Source organism: Uranotaenia lowii, chromosome 2, assembly GCF_029784155.1.
Source record: "Uranotaenia lowii strain MFRU-FL chromosome 2, ASM2978415v1, whole genome shotgun sequence".
Lineage (NCBI taxonomy): Eukaryota > Metazoa > Arthropoda > Insecta > Diptera > Culicidae > Uranotaenia > Uranotaenia lowii.
In genome coordinates, this window is record NC_073692.1 from 171,292,761 (window position 1) to 171,307,103 (window position 14,343).

The following is a 14,343-nucleotide window of genomic DNA, read 5'->3' on the forward strand; positions in this document are numbered from 1 at the left end:
TACAGTGCTTAAAGCGCATTGAGCATTTGAAAAAAATATATAGTTGATCAAACTTTCTACTTGTTTTAATAAACGAATGCGGATTACGACTTCTACTTAAAAAAAATTAAAACCATTATTTGAGACTTTTATTTGACAATTCTGTAAAATATTACAAAGTTAATTAATCCCAATTTTAATTTTTTCGATGATCGAAAGTTATTTTGGATTCTGATTGGATAGCTACAGAATATTATTCATTTTTATTGTCCCTGTTTTGTAAAATACGGATATTTTGAAAAAAAAAATCGAACCTAAAGGAATCTTTTGTCAGTTATTAAAGTATGATTCGAAAGGTTTTGCAGTCTTCACTAAAGTTATAAGATAAACTTATTGATATCTTCAACATCGAAATATCCAGGTAGAATCTGTATATCCTTGATTGAATGGAGGATTATAAAAAGATTCAAGAACGTTTTTTTTGTGTAGGTTTTAAGTTCATCATTTGTCTATGATCCTATGTTAAAGCTTCCAAATTTTCACCATCAAAGAGACGATAGACAAAAATCTATAGAAAATATTAAAACTCAAGACGGCTAAATGCACTCATAGAAAACTTGGTCTTTGAAACAAAACAACCCCAATTTTGATTCAACAAAAAAATAAAACATTAATAACACAAACACCTTTTTATTTCAAACAATGTATTATGATTTGGATTCAATCAAAATGATAATTTTTGAAACAATGAATTAATTCTGTGATTAAAAAGATGATTTTTTTGTACTATAAGATTTTTTCGATGCGTTATTTTTAAAAACATAGTGTAAAAAACTGCAGTTTTATAGTTTGTAGGATCAATATTCTATGCTGAGTATTCTTATTTAATTTTTGGCATTTCGGCGAGTTATGAAAATGCCAGGTAGAATGTTTAGACAGAAAATGAAAGTATTATAGGTGGAAAGATCAACGCTAGAGCGCTTTGGGTAGAGGAAATTGAATAGTTGCTGAAAATGTGAGCAGGGCTTTTGTTTTGTGAACAGCTTTTGAACTACTTGCGTGATTCATTGCCCCTCGCCGTTTCAATGTCGATATGAAGCGATGTAGAGACGCATCGCATTCCTAACCACATTGAAACAAGGACGGGTCGAACACATGAGATTGTGTCCGAGCGGGCAAAAAATCACCCAAGCAGCGCTCACATGTGCTGTTTCTATTGCTTGCCAATTCTATCGATGCGTGCTACTTTTCAGGTACATCGGATGGTTGCTACTTTTTGTTTCGCATATTATCCATCCGATGCCTTACTTTTTTGCCTCATGCATTGCGGTGAATTGTGTTGTAATTTTTGTTATCCCATTTCCCCCCTTCTTTAGCCAAGTAATTTTGTTATCTTATTTTGATCGCCGCTGGGTTATATTCTTATTAAATTTTTGGCATTTCGGCGAGTTATGAAAATTCAAGGTAGAATTTTTAGACAGAAAATGAAAGTATTATTGCCCGGTCGGACACAATCTCATGTGTTCGACCCGTCCTTGTTTCAATGTGGGTAGGAATGCGATGGGTTTCTTCATCGCTTCCTATCAATATTGAAACGGCAAGGGGCAAAGAATCACGCAAGTAGCTCAAAAGCTGTTCACAAAACAAAAGCCCTGCTCACATTTTCAGCAACTATTCAATTTCCTCTACCCAAAGCGCTCTAGCGTTGATCTTTCCACCTATAATACTTTCATTTTCTGTCTAAACATTCTACCTGGCATTTTCATAACTCGCCGAAATGCCAAAAATTAAATAAGAATATATCCCAGCGGCGATCATAATAAGATAATAAGCTGAGTATTTGCAATCGACTTAAATAAAAAATTTCAAGTCGGAACTCCGACTTCCCTTATTTCGCACAAATATAGTAATTTTCAGACGACAATTTGTTCCAGTCACGATAGACAATTCCGACGCCTCGCTTCAAAATTCTGCCGCGTCGCTTCGTACTTCACTGGTGCTATCTCTTTCTGCCGTCTCTCACGGGTAGCCCATCTCTTTTCCGCTCCCGCCCGGTAATGTTACGATTCAAAACCGCGGCCGGTTAGTTGAAAGTGCCGTTCGTTTTTTCCCGGACGAAAAGTGTGTGTCGCGTTTCGTGTTTGCAAGATATTTTCTATTTGTGAGATAGTTTTTTGCGTGAAATTGTTTTTGAAAACGTGCCAAATCGGGCACCGGAACATCGAGTGATTTTTGAAGTGAAGATACAGACTTCTGTGCGGCCTAAGGTAGGTGCAAATTGCGTAGAAATTCAGTCCATTTCGGTAACGAGGAAAAATGTGCAAGCTGTTGTTGAGCGAGCACAAAGGATAACGAAGGATGGGAGCATCAATGTTTTCATCTCAGCCATTATTCTTGGGAGTCTATGGAACTTTCCGGCGTTAAAAAACAGCTATGAAAATACATTAAACATTTTTGCCATTCAATATCTGAGAAACAAATTATGAAAAAAAAAATGCTAGAACAGTTTTCATCCTCGTCAACCTCTAACCACTCATTCTTTCTTCTTGTGGTAGGCTCTGCAGTTAGGGTTTGAATGTGCTGTTGAACTGGTGATCTTATTTTTTTGCCTCTGCTTGACTCGTTATGGTCAATATGCGTGTATGCGTGTGAAGCGAACGGTTGCGTTAGCAACGGGAGAGGCAAAAGGAGAGAGAAAAAATATCCTTCCTTCAGCTTTGAAGCGAGAGAGAGAGAGAGAGAGCAAAGCAGGAATAAACTTCAAGAGAGCGAGAGAAATTCACTCCCTCTCTTCAAATGGGTGCATTTTGTCGGAGTTCTGTTCGGCCCGGTTATTTGCAAAGGGTGCTGGATTCATACACGGTTGAACTGCTTGACAAACTTTAAGGACAGTTATGATTTTGTTTGTTTTAATTATTTTTATTTTATATTTCTGATTATGTTAGTGTTATTACTGTTAGATTCCCTCTGTATATTTTTATCTTTCGAATCGAATATTTCTCAATACGAACTTTGAACTTTCAACTAGGACTTATTTTCTTCATAATTTCTCTTTCGAAAAACAGAATTCTGATTTTGAAATGTTCTTTTTTAAAATTCTTAATTTTTGAATTCTAGGATTCATATTTTCAGTTTGGATTTTTTTTATTATTTCAATTCCAATCACCGATTTTAAGGTAAGGTACACCGGGGTAAGTGGGGACGGGTTTTCGTATAGTTCAACTTTGAAAAATCATTAAAAAATCAGCAGTGGATCAATTTTGATAAAATCGCATTCAATGTGATGCTGATCATGTTGTTTACAAATGCTGAAGAGATGAGCTTGATAGACGAAAAGCGAAAAAAGTTATCACGTGAATTGTTATGGACTGCTGGTGTCTTCACTTACCCCGCTTTATGGGGTAAGTGGGGACGGTACATTTTTCCTTTGATTTCTCAGGAAATTTTCAACAAATTTGTGTTTTCTTGATTGAATATGTTACTTTATTGCTCGAACCGTCCAAAATTTTGAAAAAATTCATGGTAGGGATAATTGTGTGTAATTTATGTTGCAACACACGAGATCCGATTTTATCGAAAATATATGCTTATTCCAGAAAACACAAGTTCTTTTCCAGCTTTTCATGATCCGAATGTTAAATAAAGCGAAAATGTATTGAATAAAGGAGAAAAAGCTGAAAAAATATCTAAACATCAAGTATTTATAAAGCCGTCCCCACTTACCCCAGGTAGGGTTTGGAGACAACATTTTAGACTTTTGAAAATAAACTCTTTTTTCCAAATTTTTTATCGCCGTTTCTTTTCCTAACTGGTTGTTCCGAATGTAAGGATTGTTTCAATGTATAGGTTTTCTTTAAGAGCCAGCTAGTTTACGAGAAATTTGCGATTGAAAAAGATGCACATCAACTCCACATCGTAGTTAAAAATAGAAATTTAACGAAAAGTCCCCGTAAACTTCCGTTATTGTCGGAACCGTATCACTTTCACAGTTATTGGATAGATTACAAGTGAATTTAACATTCTGCATTAAAAGTTTGAAAAAATAGTTGACAGTATTGTTTTAATAGCCACCGTCCCCACTTACCCCGCGTCCCCACTTACCCCGGTGTACCTTATTTCATTAATTTATCAAAAAAATCAGTAAGCAATATCAATTTTTTCTTTCGTCGCACCGGGATTCGATCTCATGCTCGCTGGCTTAGAAGATTTAAAGGCTATCCTCTAGACTCTAGACCAAGGGCTGCGACATGTTTCATTGAGATCCTGTATGTGTTCGTTTCGTAGTTATGACTAAATAACAAATTTGCAACAATTATTGTAAGTAGTGCCTATATAAATTATGAAAAATCTTATTTTATTTTAATTTTTTTTCTTGGGCAATTCAAAGAAAACATGAAATGAAGTGTTAATAGTCTAACACATCCAACATGTATTTGTAAATATGAGCTGTAACATGACTTCATTATAAAGATAGTACTCGCAACACCTGATCCCCAGCCGAGTAATAAAGCCCACAAAAAATGTGCTTTTTTGTTTTGGTGAGCACGAAATTTTAATCTCCACTGATTGCCAACAGTTTACTTACCCGGCTTATGGGCTCGGACGGTTCATTTTTGTGGCTGTTTAGCTGTGACTGCCGTTAGTAGTTGCGGAGGGACCATTTGAGGCTCTGGTTTAGGCAAATAGCCCCGATTTGAATACACACTGTGTGTATCAATTGTTACACCGTTGAGGGTTGCGCTGTTTAAATCGTTTCGGATGTTTTCCGAGTTAAAATAATTATGCAACTTTTTTATTTTCGAATTTTACCTTTGGTGTGGTCGATGGGCTGTTGCGAGTCTCAAAGTTTGGTACATTGTTTGTTCATCTAGTGAAGAGCACCGAGTGAAATTTGACTGTAACTGAGCACTCAAATTAGGTTTGGGCAATCTGATCTAAAAATTTACATGGGAATAGGTTCACCGTAACGCGGGAGAATTATGAAGCAAAACTAATTTGAGCTGTTTCGTGAGTCTTAACATTTTTGGTCAACCATTCAACACACTTTGAAATGGACTACATAATACTGCTTGGATGAGGTTAAAGGTAACGAATAAATTTTACAATGACATCTCCAAATTAGATTGGAATTTTTAATGAAAATCGCTAACATTCCTGCCTCTAGAGAATTCGGAAAGAGTTTTTTATTATTTTTTCAAGGTTTATCAGATATGTTGTGAAAAAAAGATGGGCATTTTGGTTTTCCTGGGTTTATACAGATCTGTAATGTACGATTTGAAAAATCTTGACGAGATAAGACAAAGTTTGCATGGGGCCGAACAATTCTACCGTGGGAGAAAAAAGTTATGAATTGAAGAAGTTGTATTATTTCCAGGAAAAGAGTGGCAAAAATGTTCAATTAGCGGGCAAAGGAGAGTGGGCAAAAAAGTATGAAAGTTGGTTTTCTTGTGTACACAGATGTGTAATATATAGTTTCAAAAATCCTGACGAAACAAGAAAAAGTTCTCTGTGGTTTTGAAAGTCAGCATTGTAGTTATTTTATACCAAAAACCATTTTCTTTGTTCTTAATTTTTTTCTCACGGTAGATTTTTTTCGCCCCATGGTGACCTTTTCTTGTCTCGTTGAGATCCTTCGAACCGGATATGGCACATCCGTGTACACCAGAAGACAAATTTTCATACATTTTTGCCCAGTCTCCTTTATAGGGGTGGAAATTGCAAAAAAAAATTCTATCTGTATAGATAAAATCGATGGAAATAACGAAGCACACACCTCGTAATTTTTATTTCGCGTAGATCTGTGTGCTAACACTAAACCGAAAAAAAACTGCAAAATTTAGTCTTGCTGACAATCTTTAACTTATGGTGTCACTTACGAATGGCTCTGAGTTTCTCTTTTCCCGGCATGCTTTCCTATCCACTGATTGAGTCGTCTTTCTTTGGAATCATTTGAAGATGTTCGTTCTTTTGATGTGTGCCTTCTTGCTTTCGGCTTGCTGGCAACCGAATCATCATCAAAGTAAGAAGCGTCAATTTTGGGAGAACATCTTTATTTGATGAATAACTCAGCCGATCCAGTCCGGTCCCGGGTAAGTTAAGTGGCAGTTGACTGTCCCCAGCTGATAGAGCAGTAAATTGTTATGTATGCGGGTCAAATGAGAAATAAATTGTTCAATTTGGTGCAGTCAAACAAGTGTTTAAATGTTTGCTCAAAATATACCTAGGTCGTAAAATTTGTAAATAAACTGTAATGAATGTATGCACAAATTTTTAACTAAACGAAACATTTTACATCTGAAGGCTTCTCTAGATCATAGAAGTTGATATTTGAGTAAGGTTTAATTGATAATTTGTTTGAAAAACATGTTGATTTTGATCAACCAATTTCAACTGGAACCTTTTTTGTACAAATATAAAATCGTGATGGGCCTACATCACCCTCATGGAGGTATCTTGTTTGCCTATAGAATTCCTGGCCAATGTTTCACATACTTGAAGAAGTTTACGTTTCGGCCAGTATGTGAAATGACGCCCATCGTTAAGCTTGGCGCGGTTTTTGTACACAGCGCGATTGATGGCCATTTAGGGTAAAGGTACCGGTGTTAGAGATGCATGAGAATTTCAAAAAAAATCTTTTGGAAAGAACTGTTTTTAACACAATAAAGTTAAAGTTAAATTAAAATTTTGTATATGTCTTCTAAAAATCATAAAATCCATACAACGGACCTTATAGCAAAATCGCAACTCTTGAAAGTGGCAGCTTAACGTGATAAGTCCGGCGAGAGCATTGACGCGTGTTTGCCATGCGCGATGATATTATCCACAAATCCATCGATGGCGCGTCTTTCAGTGTGTGATGTAGACGTACCTACATTTTTCGAAGTAATGCGCCATGCAACGGTTTCCATTTGAAGGGGCCAGTTCCCTTCGACCCTGTCCAAATCGTCGTTAGTCTTTTTTGTCTTTCCTGAAGACCAAACAAACGTAACCGTTTTGTGATATTTGACGGCACCAAACACATCGAATGCATTTTGGAGGTTATCCATTGAAGACGACGACAGCGGGTGTGGAGTTGCATCCTTCTAAGGTCGTATCGAATTGCTGTAGGAGCGCCCTCTATAGATGGGGTGCACCTCTTTTTTTCGTGATTCGCTTGAAGCTCTACCACCTTTAGGATGTCCGTTAGCTTATAGCCTGCATACGTATACCTGCTTAAGGGGGTGCAACTGTAGGGAAATGAGCCCGGTTAGTCGGTTATTGATTTTGAATGCTCGTAATGTGATAATGACATACCATGGCGGCAAAACATGACTGATCGGTTGGCTTTAAATATCATTCCCAATGGCTCATTTAAATCGTTTAACGATCTGCACGATTTGATATTTTGATGTCGGTTCAATTAACTTTTTTTATCACATAACGCTAGGTAGATGAATTTATTTGAACATTCAATCCATTTTGAATATCCAAAGGAAAAATATAACTCACGAGAAAACTGTTATCTCTATTTTAGAGTCAACTTGTTTAAAATGTTTGCCGAAATGTTACCGTTTGTTTTAAACTTTATCCGCCAACAAACGCAACTCCATATGCATCATATCAAGAATCTGTTCATTTATTGATGAAAAACTTGTTTAATTAGCCTTCTACTACATACGAGCCCCCTACTGCATATACACTGCCGGCCAAAAGTTTGGAATCACCCCTTCATAAACATGACAATTTTTATCGGCCATACCATATCTCAGTCATCTTATGACATATTGCAATAGACTGAGTCTATTTGGGGTCATTTCTGAATTCCTCAAACCCTGGAGTCTTCGTTTCGGTCCAAAACTCATCCATGATTTTTTGCAGAATTTTGGAGTAACGTTTACATGAGTAAATTTCAACTTTTAAGTTTGTATTGGAGAATTGAATATTTTGTACTGAAAAACCAACATCATTTTTGTTTCAGCTGTGGAACCGAGCCGGTTCCAAAGTTGTTAAGTGGAAAATTTCCTTTAGAGAATTTATAAATTGGTACAAAAACCACACGCTCCTTTTTTTAAACTTAAAATAAGTATGGCCGAGGTTCGAAACATAGTTCGATCCTATAGACGAATTTTACGCGCAGCTGGAGCGTGAATACGACCGTTGCCCAAAACATGATATCAAGATCGTCATCGGGGATTTCAATGCTCAGGTCGGCCAGGAGGAGGAATTCAAACCGACAATTGGAAGGTTCAGTGCGCAGCTGACCAACGAAAACGGCCTCAGACTGATAGATTTAGCCGCCTCCAAACGAATGGCCGTACGTAGTACCTTTTTCCAGCACCGCCTCCCACACAAGTACATCTGGAGATCACCGTACCAAACGAAATCACAGATCGACCACGTTTTGATTGACAGCCGGCACTTCTCGGACATCATCGACGTCAGATCCTGTCGAGGCGCCAACATCGAGTCAGACCACTATCTGGTGATGGTGAAGATGCGCCCAAAACTCTCCGTAGTGAACAACACACGAAACCGGCGCCCGCCTCGGTTAAATATCGCGCGACTGAAGCAACCTGAGGTCGCGGCAGACTACGCGCAATCGGTCGAAGCAGCGCTGTCGGCAAAGGGCGAGCTTGACGAAGCCCCCTCGAGCACTGTTGGGATACCATCAAGACAACCATCAACAGTGCTGCGGAGAACGTCATCGGTTATGTGGAGCGAACTCGACGGAACGACTGGTTCGACGAGGAGTGTAGGAGGGTGATGGACGAAGAGAATGTGCGGCAGTAGTGCAAAGAGGTACCCGGTAAATCACCGACAGCGGAAGAGGCAGCGAGTCCGAATTTTCCAGGACAAAAAGCGCCGCCTGGAGGAGGAGGAGCTCGAGGAGCTGGAGCAGCTGCACCGTTCCCAAGAAACACGAAAATTCTATCAGAAACTCAACGCATCCCGCAAAGGCTTCGTGCCGCAAGCCGAAATGTGCCGGGATAAGGACGGGGGCATTCTGACGGACAATCGTGAGGTGATCAAAAGGTGGAAGCAGCACTTCGATGCACACCTGAACGGCGCACATGCAGGAGATCAAGACGGTGGGAGAAGGTACATCGCCGGCGTAGCCAACGACGAAGAGGAGCCACTCCCAACGATGAGTGAAGTTAAGGAAGCCATTCGCCAGCTGAACAGAAACAAGTCGGCTGGGAAGGATGGCATCGCAGCTGAACTCATCAAAATGGGCCCGGACAAGTTGGCCGATTGCCTACACCGGTTGATAGTCCGGATCTAGGACTTAGAACAGCTACCGAAGGAGTGGAAGGAGGGGGTAATATGCCCCATCTACAAGAAGGGCGACAAATTGGACTGTGAGAACTACCGCGCGATCACTGTCCTGAATGCCGCCTACAAAGTGTTGTCCCGAATCCTACTCCGTCGCCTAACGCCACAAGCAAACAGATTCGTGGGAAGTCATCAGGCCGGCTTCATGGAGGGACAGTCAACGACGGACGAGATATTCACATTACGGGAAATCCTCCAAAAATGCCGTGAACACCAAGTCCATACGCACCATCTATTCATCGACTTCAAAGCCGCATACGACACGATCGACCGTAACGACATGGAAAATCATGGACGAGAACGGCTTTTCCGGGAAGCTGATTAGACTGATCAAGGCGACGATGGATGGAACGCAGTGCTGTGTGCGGATTTCGGGTGAATTGTCGAGTTCATTCGAATCGCGCAGGGGGTTTCGACAAGGTGATGGTCTATCTTGCATGATGTTCAACGTGGCGCTAGAAGGTGTTATTCGACGAGCGGTGGGCGAAATGCGGGGCACAATTTTCAACAGATCCAGTCAACTTTTCTGTTTTGCCGATGACATTGATATAGTCGGCAGATCATCTGCGGCGGTGAGGGAGATCTACCGCAAACTGAAACGCGAAGCAGGAAGGATTGGGTTGATGATTAATACGTCCAAGACGAAGTACATGTTACCTGCGGATCCGAGACCGACCGAACCCGCTGGTCCAGTAATAACAAGGTCACGATCGACGGCGACGAGCTGGAGATAGTCGAAGACTTAGTCTATCTCGGCTCACTGGTGACCGCAGACAATGGCACCAGCCGGAATCCGGAGGCGAATTATCAGCGGAAGTCGTGCCTACTATGGACTCCACAAGCAACTGCGGTCGAGAAGACTTAGCCCTCGCACGAAGTGTAATCTGTATATGACGCTCATTAGACCTGTTGTTCTCTACGGGCACGAGACATGGATATTGCTCGAGGAGGACCTGCGTACACTCGGAGTGTTCGAACTACGAGTGTTAAGAACCATCTTTGGCGGCGTACAGGAGGACGGAGTGTGGAGGCGAAGGATGAACCACGAGCTCGCGCGACTCTACGGCGAACCCAGTATCCAGAAGGTGGTGAAGGCTGGCCGGATACGCTGGGCGGGACATGTTGCGAGAATGCCGGACGACTGTCCTACAAAACAAGTGTTCGCTACGAATCCGGTAGGAACAAGACGAGCGGGGCGCAACGTGCGAGGTGGTTAGACCAAGTGGAGCGTGATCTGGCGAACGTGGGGTGCCCGAGAAATTGGAGAACGGTTGCCATGGACCGAGTGAATTATAGGAATTATGTTCGTCAAGTTATGTCGTGAGACGGTATACTATGTAAATAAATAAAATTGTATCTTTATGAAACAAAGGGTTAAATCAATCTTGCCGACTGTTTATAAGACATCACATTTGGTTCGATAAAAATCACAGGTTGTTCTATAAAATTTTCATTGACTCATTGAAATTGAAATCAATTCAAAATATGTATTATGATTAATTGTAGTATTGCAGTATACACTAACTACTAGTGAAATATTTTGTTTGTAATTCCCTGCAAAAGCGGTCGGAACTAAGGGTTTTATTATTCGTTCATGCTTTTTAGGACACGATTGAATTCGGTAAAATGGCGGAAAAGAAAGTTTCCGTAGATATCAGTAAACTGCAAGTTAAAAACCGCCAAACAGATTTTTTTTAAAATTAGAATTGACTGAAAATACGTTTGGAATGAGCCCGAAGCACGAGTTAGAAGCAAAAGACTAAAAACCATAACTTCTCAGAAATGTTTTTATTACAATTCCCCCAATGTTTGTATTTCCACGTTGAAAATCGGGGAATCGAAATAAAAACTTTTTTAAGAGGTTTTGAACACTGATACCAGTTCAAAATCATCAATTCTACTTTGTTCAAAAACCAACTTATGCCGTTTTTTAAGTTATTGGCGCAATAAGATTTTTCATTTTCACCCGAAATGTACCGCGACCTTAAGAGGTCACTCAAAGACGCTCAAGTTTGTATGTAAATTTGCCAGCTAAACTGCTATATCCAGTTTTTTGGCCCAAACTGCTCTGCAAATTTGTTATTCTTGATCTAAACCTAATTTCACACATATCCTTTCAAGGAAGTATATTACACGTACGTAGATTATACGAGTTACGAAAATAAAATTGTTAAGTATGGAGGTATATCAAGGGTGGGCGATAAAACATTTTTGTTGTTTCACATTGAGCGGTAAAATCGGCTTTACAGTGTTGAAACAGCATACCCTTCGGTTTGAGAAACCTCTTTTTTAACCCTTATTTTTTCCGTAGCTCGTATCATCTTACGGTCTTCAAAAAAAACGTGTGAATTTACGTTTAGACAAAGAAAATCAAACCTGAAGAGCAATCGATGCTTGTGCATAAAAGTTAGAACCAAAAAGAGGATATTGCAGTATACGTAGAGCAAATGATACAAATTTTCATACGACTTAAGTGTCGTTGAGCGACCTTTTAGAGTTAACCAAATGAGCTAAACTTAACATTTTGAGCGAATGTAAAGCTGAGGAGGCGTTAAAAATATGGAATGATGTTTTTCAAACATGTTTTCAAACATCAAGTGCACCAATTCGCTAAGGAATTCTCGCCCAAACAAATCCAATCAATCCACTGTTATCGTCATTCCGAAATGCTACACAAGTAGCACAATAAAAAAAAAACATCTCGCATTCTGTGGGTATGATGATGTTCCTGTTCTTCGCCCCCGTTTTATTTCTTTTAACACTGGTGGATTCCAATGTCATATCGAGGCATACAGTTCTCAGGAACCATCACATCATTTGCTTCATCGGAGGCACACATTCTTTTCCAATTGAGCTGATTTGGATCCACTGAAGGCGCTGACGAATGTTGAATCGCAGGCTAGGCTGGTTGCTGAATGGACGGACATATTAAAAATGGGACCGAGTTATCTGTGTGTCTGTTATGGCGGTCTGTCGAGCAATATAAAATACGAACCAAAGTGGGGAAAAAAAAGTAAACTAGCTTCAGAAATGGGTCTTTGTTGGTTGATTATTGAACAATTAATAATTGAATTAAGATAAGCCTCCTGCTGCCAGACACGCGGGGCCTTCAATAGCTGTGTGAAAGTTTTATCATGCAGTCGACGACAGGGCGTAGAATATGGGCAGGATTTCTGATGATCAATTAATCAATTAATTTGTTCTCACTCTAGATTCAAATATGTGCTGATTGTTCCCAGTACAGTCAGTATCTAGTTTGGTGTCACATAGGTCACAAACAAATTCAATTGTAATTGATGAAACCTGAGAAATCAATAGTTATTGAGATAGGGTTGCCAAAAATACTCAATTGTTGGGTTTATTCTTTTAGAACATTGAAAAGTTTGAAGCTAGTTTACCATTATTAATTTTTTTATGATAATACTTAGTTTCATCAACAACAAATTTTCAATACATTCTTCAAAATGTTTTTTTCAAACAATTCCTCATTTTTCACAACTGATAGCCCTGGACAACCCGTATAAATGCGTAACATTCCGGGACCGATCGTTGACACGATGATGTTACGTGGTCGGTTGTTTGATCAATTCTTGCTCCAGAAGCTGTTGAGGTGTCATCTGTTTTTATGTGTGCTGTATAAAAATGATGCCATGCGAATGTGAACGATCCAATAAATTAGTCGATAAAGGCAGCAACCATTCTTTCTCATTTGTGCAAACGACCGGAGAAAGCTGACAGCGAGGATGATGGCTATATGTATCACAAATGGCGTCTAATAAGGCACAGTCAAATGGATATTTAAGAATTATTTAAGTAGCGCAGGAAGTAGCCGACTGTCAGGTGTAATATTGTATCTTTTATGATTCCTTCTGAACAAATTGAACAAATTCTAAAAGAAAATATTTCACTATGCCACATCGTCATGCGGCATACAAACAGTCATACTGCTTCCTTACTCACTCTTCGGTGAAAACTATTCATATTGTTCCTTATGGAGGAGATAGGGCCATAACGAGCCCCCGGGGCGAACTGGGCACCTTTTTCTAAGGGAATACGTATTTTCTCAAATAAATTATCACACGAGGAACAGTTTTGTAGTATCTGTGATATTAATTTTTCAATAATAAAAAAGAGATCTCCTTATCATCTTTACAGAAATTAAAAAAAAAAGCAGCTAGGTTCTCAAGTTCTCAAGAAAATATTATAATTTTGAGTACCGAAAATTAAGTTCTTAGGATCTTCTTGAACCATAATGTACGCAGTGCTGCGTGATGTACACATTGCTCCTCACGTTTCACCATCATTACATTTTTGAGTTTTCACTATAATCAGTTTTTAAAAGCGTTTTTATTTTAACTTGTAGACTTGAGGCGAACCGAGCACTATCGATCGGGGCACTATGAGCCTTTATCTGTTGTAGAATCTTGCAGCGGATTCAACTTGACGAAATCAACTGAATTATAGAGCTACAAACATAATTCATCTGGCGATTTGGCCTAGTGGTAAGGTGTCGGAGAGGTAATCGGAGGGCTCGAGTTCGATTTTTGTTGAGGCGATTTTTATCTTCATTTACCATACATTTTACAATCGATTATTTTGATTGGTGCATTGTACGGCTATTCGTATCATCCGCTAAACAAACCACCATAAAAAAAATGTATGAATGTATGTGGATTGCTTGTATTCTACAAACAGATGTATATTATTTTGTTTTTGCTTTGTTTGATGAATGATACGACTCATAGTCAGAGTGTAAAAAAGTCACCGTCATCAGTCATAAAACTGTGACTGTGAAAAAGTTAAAGCAGTCGCATTCATAACAGACGCCTTCAAATGAGTAACCAAGCAAACAACCTCGCCTCAACCTTTAGTCAAATGAAGCGTCGGAATAATCATAGTCGCCTTCTGTCCGTCGTCGTCTATTTGACTGTGACGGAATATTGTTTGGATAAAAAAAAAACATCTTTAACAATTTGATTAAAAACATGCAAATCGCCCAACAAGCAATCCAAATACTCCTTATTTTTTTTCTTTTTTATAGGAATTGTACCC

The 14,343-nt window shown here is 39.3% G+C and overlaps 1 protein-coding gene across 1 annotated transcript in view; it reads left to right on the top strand.

Moving 5' to 3' along the window:
* Nucleotides 1-2,073: 2,073 nt before the first annotated feature.
* LOC129749802 (calphotin-like) overlaps nt 2,074-14,343 on the top strand; it is a 321,578-nt gene continuing 309,308 nt past the window's right edge. The window contains exon 1 of the mRNA XM_055744893.1: nt 2,074-2,246. The gene's annotated coding sequence lies outside the window, so the exon portion shown is untranslated. The remainder of the gene's footprint in view (nt 2,247-14,343) is intronic.